The following is a 10542-nucleotide window of genomic DNA, read 5'->3' as shown; positions in this document are numbered from 1 at the left end:
AATGAAATGTTTCTGACACTAAACACGATGTTGAAGGGTCAGTGATGTAAGAGGCCTCAAATAATTCCCAGGAATTTCATAATCTAAATATGAAATTATTGGTAAATACTGCCACACATGTCTGTGAAAAACTGTTTAAAATGTTTTGTGAATAATGATTATCCCATGTAAAATGTACGCAACGTATTTCCTTAGCTACCCTAACCTCTAACTACTTACAAGTGAAATCATGCATTTTATGTGATGAAACAGTACCTCAAAACAGGTCTAGCACTTCTCCCAAAGAAGCCTCACCCCAGATTCAATGAGTTCAGTGATCCACTGCAGATTATGGTGATACAATGAAGGGCTAAGAAGTGACTAAGGATGGCATTTCCAAGATGATATTTGTATGTTTCAAAATCACAAAATAACAATAAGCCTTTCACTGTTGAATGTTTTAAATTATATAAACAATGATGTATAGAAGCTCAAAATTAACTTTATTGATTTCAATAAGGTAAACTTTTATTTTAAAAATTAGTTAATTGTGCTTTAAATATTTGCTGAACATTTCATTCTACTTTCAAGATATGCACAATAACAAATATCAATTTTATCACCTCATAACTCAATATTTAAGGTGTCGTTTAGATTCAATTATGTTAAAACAATACTTGAATGCTACTATATGTAAAGCACAAATAGTTAAAATGTTCTATTAGGTATCTAGATGTAGAGATACTAAAAAGAATGTTAACCAGAATAATATCGACCTTAGAAAAATATGGGGGCATATTTCAGATAAAGTAGGAAAGAATGCTTTTCCTAATGTAATGAATAAGAGCTGAGATAGGCAATTAATCAAGTACATCCAACTTCTTCAATAGTTATATACACATTCCATATATATCAAGTGTGTTATATTGCTTGTCTTCAGAATGATCATAATGTATTTTATAAATAATTCATTTATATATATATGTTAAAGCCTCTGGTAAATTCTGACACAATCACTATGTAGATTTATATTAATCTTTTTACGTGAATTTGCTAATCTACATACTTTTAGTACATAATGTCATTCATTTAATACTTAGTGGGTAGCATATAAATATAGACACATGTTTTAAAATCTGTGTTTATAGTTTAAATAGATAATCATCACTATTTGTTTCCTTTTTCTAGATTTATTATGCTTTAGCTGTTTGAGTTGAAATGTACACTAGCAATATATGTATATATATATATATTATATATATGCACTACATATAATATATGCATGAAACATTATGAGTTCAGACAAACCTGATTTGTTAAAATTATATGGAGCTGTTTAAAAAGAAAGAAAAACAGGATCTTATAAAATTGGAGGCAATGTTTAGTGTTTTACAAAACAGAGAACAGAGAAAAACCTTCTGAAGAAAATTGGTTATGAATGATGACAGATAATTTATCAGGAAGGCACGAATTAGTAGTTTTATTAGAGATGTGCTTTAAGTTAATGATAAATATATTAAAACTGAATTAAGATTATAAAATATAATTCACTTTTAGTCTTCAAAGCAAGAAATCTTGGGACTACCACGGAGCTACCTCAGAACATGACAGAAGAGACACTCACTGTTCTTAATTGAACTATAGTTATCTGAGAGGGATTTGGATCATGAGAGCCCAGGATATACGAAAATATATGCACACATGCTTCATACATATTGCTCCTGAATAATCCTGAAGTGGGAATGTTTTTTAGATGTGATGATTTTAATGTAACAGAAAGTGCAATATCATCCCAAACTGGCGAATTTATGTCAGGAGCTAAAATCTTCTGAAACTTCTAATAGTACAATTTTGTAAAAACACAACATTTTAGGAAGTGATGATTCATGCAGCTTGGGGTACACGCCGGCTAAGGAAGAACAGCCATGCAAGTTCTGATGATGGGAGCTGGTGGTGAATTTATCTTCTTCGCACAGAGTGCCAAGTGAGAGGAGATAAGGCGGGAGAGATGGGATACCACCTGAGTTCTCATAGGAAAAAACAAAACAAAACAAAAACCCAAAAAACAAAAAACTGGTTAATTGACTTCAAGGCAACCTTCCATAATCTTATCGTGTTGAGATAGTGGGCTCTACTTCTCTCAATTAATTTTTGTTAAGTTTGAGGAAAGTTTATTCTCTAGCATGTGAATGTATTATTTGTCCCTGTCTTGTAAGTAATTCAGAAGTTCCATTCGATTCCACCTCCATTGGATGATCACAAGAATCCAGACAGGGGGCAGTATATAATCCAATCCCCTAAATCCACCCAAGTGTTCTCTTAAGTAAGACACAGGCTCAATATTTAGAGAGGTTTAAGTAAAATAAATGGAATTTACTGCTCTTAAAAATACTGAGAACTCTGAATAACAAAATCTGAACTTGTCTTAACTACTGTCAGCAAGTACAGAATTACGAGTGCTAATTATGAGGGCTGCTGCTAGAAGAGGGGCAAAGTGACCAAGTATTCATGCTATGCTTCACATAACCCCTGGCTTAACTTCAGTGAGATTCCTTAGACACGCCTTTAAAACAAACTATTCAGGAAACTGGGACAGAGGGGAGGACATCCTATTGGGACTCTAAATGAGAGAAGCATGGGAGAATAGCAAAGTAGAAGGATCCAGAGGGGCCTAGAAACCTACAAGTAGAACATTATGATAGACAGATTTGGGCCCAGGGGTCCCACTCAAACTAAGGCACCAGCCAAGGACAATACAGGCGGTAAACTTTAAGCCCCTACCCAGATCTAGCCAACGGTCAGAACAGTCTCCACAGTTGAGTGGAGAGTGGGATATGACTTTCTCACGTACTCTGGTGCCTCACATTTGACCATGTCCCCTGGAGGGGGAGACCTGGTGGCACTCAGAGGAAGGACAGCAGGTTGCCAAGAAGAGACTTGATACCCTATGAGCATATACAGGGAGACGTAATCCCCCTCAGGAACAGTCACAGGGGAGGGGAATAATGGGAAAATGGGGTGGAGGGAAGAATGGGAGGATACAAGGGATGGGATAACCATTGAGATGTAAAAGAATAAATTAAAAAAAACCAAACTATTCACAAATCTTTTTAACTTGTACCATACTGCAAGCCTAGTAGTAAGGCTGTGCTGTGAAGGGGTGTCCTGTGCATTGCAGGGTCTTAGGTGGTGGCAGGAAAGGGCTCCACTAAAAGAATGTAATTCCTATTCACTTGCTCCCTGCAGCCTGACCAGAGCTTCAAGGAGAGACGAGGCATGCTTTACCACCTTTGCTTAGAATGGTTTGGTTAACAGTCCCTAACCTATTTTCTAGCTCAAAGTTTCCTTTATTCTAAATGACTGATCTTCAGCGCCACTACACTCAGTGCCTGCTCTCTTTCAGAAGACAAGAACAGGATATTACTGGTCCTCCAAAGTGATGAAAAAAAAAATAATAATGGAGACTTCCCACAAGAATCTGCCTTCTCGCGGAGGTGTTTGCAATCTGTACTGAAGAACTGGAAAAGCGTATAGAAAATGACACATTCCTTTGTGTTTCTGGTACTTACCAGCCCACGTAAACGCCTGAGCATAAACACCTAAGCTGCAGAACTGCCTTTTTCCTCTCTCTTCTGCCCCGCAGAATCTGCCAGGGCTTCCTTAAGACCCCAGAGCCCATCTCCTGCTTAGACTCCTGAGTCTTTTTCATTTAGCACCCAATCACATTTACATTCTTCTGACTTTCCTTAGATAATTTCCCTGCTGTGCCTGAGGAGAAAATCGTACGACTCTCCTTTTCCTGTCCTGTATTTACAGTCAGTAGTTACCTACCCATTTTTTTTTCTGGCTGTGAACTCTGCACTGGGACCTCTCCCACTGGAATAAAGTGAAAAGTAAAGGAAGTACTGATCTCTCTTTAACAGTATAGGAGCCAGCTCTATTTGTAAGTAGCTATTTCTCACCTTTAAAATAGTAGGACCCAAAAGAACCCAGTCTAAGATCAATGTATGTCTGGGCTTTTCTTTCATGCCTACACATGCATGTCTTTTTAAATTATGAGTTTGTCTTTTGAGAGATTGAACCAACCATCCCGCATACATCAGCCAAGCACTGTATCACTGAGCTATATCCTCACCTCTTCTGAATTCATTTGTAGCAAACCATCTCTCCTACTTCTGAATTACTCACAAGCGGCAAATATCACCAATTAAGTCCTCTGCCCACATTTAAAGGTATGAGAATCTTGAGAGCCCACAAAAGTTTATACCTCATATTTGACTCATTTAACCACAGAAAAGACATACTATAATTCTCTTTGGGGGAGGCTGCTTTTCATGTTTGATGCATCCCCCTCGGTGCATTGTTAGCTCTGCTATTCATGAAAATAGATCAGGAAGTATGCACAGAATGATAGAGTGGCCCTTGAGTTACTACAACCAATGGGATCATAGTTATCATCTGTCAGTACTTGCCTGCATATCCTCCTGGAGTCACATATGAGGTGCTGAGATCTAGAGGCTTCCATGTTCTTGAGGAAAGTTCCTTCTTCTGGACAAAGCTTTATTCTGCTGGGTGTCAAGGTAAATTACATACAGTTAACCTCTCTTTCCATATAAGGGGATTCCATACATAGCAATAAATGGGGATGTTTCCCAAAAACCAGAAGTTTAGCCAGTGCGTTCGTTTTTCAGTCTTAATGATGAAATGTATCTACTGTGATTAAGCCAGCTAGTGACACTTGACAGCTAAAATATTTTTTTTCTGTTTTGGAAAAAATATAAATACCTATACTAATGACCTCTCCATACCTCACTAGTTATTACATCAATAAACTATACAAATAACTATGGTAGCATTTTTAATCACTTTAGCTAATCTTCAGTTTTCTTCCCTGTAGAAACGAAACAAAACAAAACAAAACCTCACTTATTTCATTCTTTCCTCCTCTGAATACCTTCCCAGAACTTGTCTTTCCCTGCCCTCCTCCTTAATAAATAGGCCCAGTGTTAAACATAAGCCTTTTGCACCTCTGTTAATCTTGGCAGACAGTAGGATACTGAAACATGCTGGCTGGTGAGAAAGAAGATGCTTTTCATGTGGCTTGGCAGTGCAAACATTGGAGAGTGTTCACTTCTCTTCCATGGAGCTTATATACACTGAGTGCCTATGGCTTTAGTTTTTCTAGAAGAAAGACAATGCTTTAGAGAAGAACCCCACTAAACAGTAAAGGCACATCATAAGATATTTTCAAAGTGAAAAACATATTATTTCCTAAGCAAACTGAATATTTTAAAGGGGATAATTTTTAATATAGATTTTTCTTTCATAAGTTACATTCCTACCAAAGTTTCTCTTCTTTCCTCTCCTCCCTGCTCCTACCCCCAACATCCCCTCTGCCCTGATCCAATCTTCCTTTCCCTTCTGAAAGGGGCAGGCCTTATCAAGTTGCAGTAAGATTAGGCACTTCCCTCATATTAAGTCTGGACAAGACAAACAAGCGTGAGGAAAAGGATCCCAAAAGCAGACGGAAAAGTTAGAGACAGACCCAGCTCCCACTGTTAGGAGTCCCACAGGAACACCAAGCTACACCACCATAACATATACACAGAGGTCCTAGGTTAGACCAATACAGGCTCTCTGGCTGGCAATTCGGTCTCTGTGAGCCCTGGTTAATTCATTCTGTAAGTTTGCTTGTGGTGGTTCTTTTTACCTTTTCTGGCTTCTAACAAAGTTTTCCAATCCTCTTCCTCTCTCCACAACATTCCCCAAGCTCTGCTTAATGTTTGACCGTGGGTCTCTGCATCTTCTCTCATCAGTTTCTGGGTGAAGCCTCTCTCATGATCATCAAGCTAGGATCCTCTCTACAAGTTAAATGGAAAATCATTAAAAATCATGTCATTGACTTTTTTCTTTCTCTTTCTTTCTTTCTTTCTTTCTTTCTTTCTTTTCTTTCTTTCTCTTATTTTGCTGATCATGTTTAGTTCTATCCCAAATCTCTGGCTAATCAACCTCTGGTTTTGGCCATCCAGATAGAGTCACAGTAGGCTACTTCCTGTGGCACTGGTCTCAAGTCAATGGCTGGCCATTTTCACAAGTTATGTGCCATCTTCTTCCTAGTGCATATTGTAGGCAAGACAAATTGTAGACTGAAGATTTTGTGGCTGGGTTGGTCTTCTGATCCCACCGCTGGAAGTTTTAACTGGTTACAGGAGATGGCCGGCTCAGGCTCTGTATCATCCATTACTAGGAGCCTTCCTTAGGGCCACCTTCATAGATTCCTGGAAGTCTCCATTGCATTAGTTTTCTACCTCAGCCTTTAAAATTAGGCCCCAATTCCTGTTATCCTCTCCAAGTACTCTTTCCCTCCAGGCCCCCCAATACATGTTCCCTCCTGTTCTCATCCCCACTCATCCGATTTAGGTGGTTATTTTTTAACAAATGGATTAAAACTGCTTGCTAAAGCATTCTGCTTGGGTAATTACTCCATGTAGGATTCCGTTTAATATTGCCACACAAAGCAGGAATATTCAATATATATTGATAGAATAAGGTTGAGATGAGGCATGGCATTTTTAGAAAGTGTGAGGTGGTTGTGATTTGGGTTGGTTGGTTTTTTGAGAGCGCATATCCCTGTGTGGTCCTAGCTGGCCGGAACTCATATGAAGACTACACAGGCAGCACAGAATTTACCTACTTTTCCTTCCCAAGTGCCTCAATTCTTTTATGTGTGGAGTTCATGCCTGGCCTAGAAAGTATGTGATTTTAAATCAAAATCCTGACAATTCCTATTAATTAATGTGTTCATATAGCTTTGGGAATTGGACTGGGCTTTATGAATGTATATGCTGATATCGCAGAAGGTAGAGCAACCCTGGGGAATGTCACCCACCACATGGGATAGTTCCTCTCTTTGCAGATGATCATGTGTGGGCTCTTCCAGATAAACAACGTATTGTAAGGTGTTTGGTCATGCTACTATCTTCTTGTTTGATTTGTTCTCAAAAGTTATATGAAATATACAACAGAAAATACCCAGAGTATAATAACTATTAAATTGTACAAGATGTTCTTTACTTTATTTACATAGAAAATGATAAATATTCAGAATTTGTAAATCAAAGACATCTGAAAAAAAAATAAATACTGGAAAGCTGTCTTCAAAGCAATGGCACTTGCTCCTGCAGAACATTAGCCTATATTTATGCACCCTTGTTTTCTTACATGTTTAGTTGCCCTTGGTGCAAATGTAATCAACATTTAATGGTTATCAAATGTGTAAGAGAAAGCAATCATCTAGTTGAGGATATATAAGCTCTATTATAAAACTTGGAGATAAGAAAGTACCCTGGGCCCAAAATGCTGTACACAGTAATAGGATAGGAAATTGAATTGTGACATTTGGCATAATTGTCTGCTAAAAGTCACCTTATGCATATAAACATTTTGTTGTTTTAATTAAATATTTTAACTGAAATACAATTATGTCACCTCCTCCCTTACCCATTTTTCTTAAAGCTCTTCCTTATCTCATCACTCTCTCTCAATTTGATGGTCAATGCTTTTGTTTTTACATATATATTACATAAATACATAACTACATCATGCTATCACTATTTAATTTGCCTTTATTATACTTCTAAAATAGATCACCTTTTATTAGATAACCAATTTGGGAACTCTTACCAAGGGAAGACTAATTTTTCCATCTCATTAGTCGAAATGTATTACATCTTTCTGGGTTTCTACCTTACAAAAGAAAAAATTCACCTATTCACCCACTTGTGCATTTAATCACTAATTTCCATATATATTTTGTGAAAGCACATAGAATACAATATCTTCCTTAAAATTTAAGGATCTTAACAAATAATGCATAGACAACTGAGGTGAGAGAAAAATCTGATGTTATTGTTTTTTTTTAAATTACATGTATTATCTATAGGCCCAGCTAGGAATCAATCAAGACACAGACACTTGCTATATTTTAAAATAGCCTTAGTTAACCTGGGGCAGTGTAGATACCAATCCTCTAAATTATTATCCATAGTAGGGCCTCAAGCATGGGATCCTTGCCTCAATCCCATGTCATCTGCTTCTAATAACTTCTATCAAGCTACCTCCCATCCATAATCCCAAATATTAGTTCATGTTCTTCATCTGGGCCAGATTCTCCATCCACACCGACCATGTGCTTCTCCTCCAGCTAACCCATAGCGACCTTCCTCTCTTTCCTTCAGGATCTCTCTCCCTTCTCCCCATGGCGGTCTTTCTTTTTCCTCTTTATGGTGGTCTCTCTTCTTTTTTTCAAAATTCCCCTCTTTCCTAGCCCCACCTTTCTCTATTGCCCAGCCCAGGTGAGTCGACTTTTTATTAAACAAATGGTAAGTCACAGAGACAGTAAACAGTAATTAACATCAAAATACATCAGACCATGCCCCAACATGATGAAGCTTGAACTAATTGTTTAGAATACTGCAATTGATATGAGAATGTTTTTAAAACTTTGTGTATACCCCTTTCTATAAATATATATCTTGATATGGAGTTATTAATGTCTTTTTAATGTGGTCGGGCAAGATCATTTGGGGATATTATATAATGCCTAAAATCTAAAAATTCTGAAAACTAAATTACTTTTGACAATTAACATTTTAAGTTATGGGTCAACAGCTTTCACCATATGAGGGAGAGGAGTTCTATGAACTCACAGGGGGTGCTATATTTTGTACTTCAACATGGAGTGTCATTCAAAAGTTGTCAGCTGGTATGAATCCCTCTGTGGGGCTGCCTGCATGTGTGGGGCTAAAGTTTGCTGAACAGTCAGAGAATGGAAGTCTTTCTCTTTGAAGAACACAGGGTGCCTACCAAGGAGATACAATGGCATCCTGTTTAACAGAGGTGACTAGTCACTACCCATGTGGTCAGACACAAAAATAATTGAAACATGGTGTTACTGAAGTTTCCTGCTTCCTGTCTTGGTTAAAGAAAGGAAAGAACAGAGTGCACAGGGTAGGGTTTCAGGTTTCAGCTTTTCCAGTCTCTCAGACATGAACTAAATTGCAGAAAAGAAAACCGAAAGGACTCGAGCATCATCAAGTACACTGGGATGTGAGAATTAGAGGGTGAATGTATCGTACAGTGCTACTTGCTGTCCACTCTGCTCTAACAAACTCACAATTGCTGAGGTCATGTCATTGTATGAATCCACTATAAGTCATCACACACATGAAAAGTCAACTGCAACAATTAGCATATACATCATGCTCTCAAGTCAAAGACATGTGCCAGCCTCAAAATATTGCAACATTCCCTGTGTAATCTCTGTCCAGTTTGTGCTTGAGTGTCTCTGTGTCAATGGTCTGAACAAATAAAAGCAATTTATTCCAGTACTTACATGCAGATAACCACATGAAAGCCCTACATACTATACACATGCTACTCTCCAAACATAGGCGCAGATATGATTCATTGGTACAACTTCTTCCATTCCAGAGATAATTTCTGGGTATAGGTTTCCAGAACCACATAAGGGTGAGGAGACTAGCCTGAAAATTCTTACTGCAAACTCTGCTGTAAAAGTATATGTTTTTGAGGGAAAGACATGAGAACTGTCTAAGGTACATACTCACACTGTTCTACTGGATTTAGATTAAATTGAGCTCTCAATTACAGAGGATCCTTTTAATATAGGCAATGAATGTCATGTGGCTCATTCTATCGCAGAGATTTAAAAAGACATAGAAATCTGAAATGAAATAAGCACTTGGTTCTTATGTCTTCTGATTTAATTTTCTACTTTACGGGTTGTGAAAAACCAATGTTTAGTGGCGAGAGACAGCTCAGTGGGAAGAAGGACAACACTGAAACTGCACGAGATTAAAAGGATGATCCTGCATTACAAACGATTTCTGAGGGCTGTTGGAACGTTTTGTGTACTATGGGAAATAATAGAAAATCCTATGAGACAACTACATTTAAGCTTGAATTTTATTTTTCATGAGGATGTAAGTGGCGATGCAAGGCTTCACATAGATGATATGATGCCCGCCCTTAAACGCAAGGGCTCATTTTGAGTACAATAAACATCCCACATGCACAGCACTCTAAGCATTCCTCTCAATACACAAACATCCGTGGAGCTGAGACTAACACAGCCATATGTGAGGATTCCTGCATATAGATCTATCTTGCTTTGTAATCCGGGGAAACTAAGTTGGAAATTGAGAGACTTCGTGTTATTCAAAACATTACTGCATCTTCATGAGAATACATGATGTTCAAGTTGTAGCCTTCACTGAGTAAGCCATCATAGCTTTCCTAAGGTCTAAGATGGTAAGATCTTCACATCCTTGAGAAGCCTGAAGGAGCATAGGCAAGATCTAGTCATTCTCAAGGCTGCCATGGAACAAAAATGCACCTTTTTATTTCCTGGCTTCATGTTTATGTTCTCAGTATCCTTAGAAAATTGATGAGTCCAGTCCAAGCTGAACATCCTCTAAAATAGGCCACAGAGTAATTGTTCTTTCTGTGTTCCCTATAGCATTAGGTCCTCACATGGTGATT

The sequence above is a fragment of the Acomys russatus genome, chromosome 1, assembly GCF_903995435.1.
Source record: "Acomys russatus chromosome 1, mAcoRus1.1, whole genome shotgun sequence".
Taxonomy (NCBI): domain Eukaryota; kingdom Metazoa; phylum Chordata; class Mammalia; order Rodentia; family Muridae; genus Acomys; species Acomys russatus.
The sequence above is the reverse complement of the archived record's forward strand: the minus strand, read 5'-3'. Positions refer to the sequence as shown.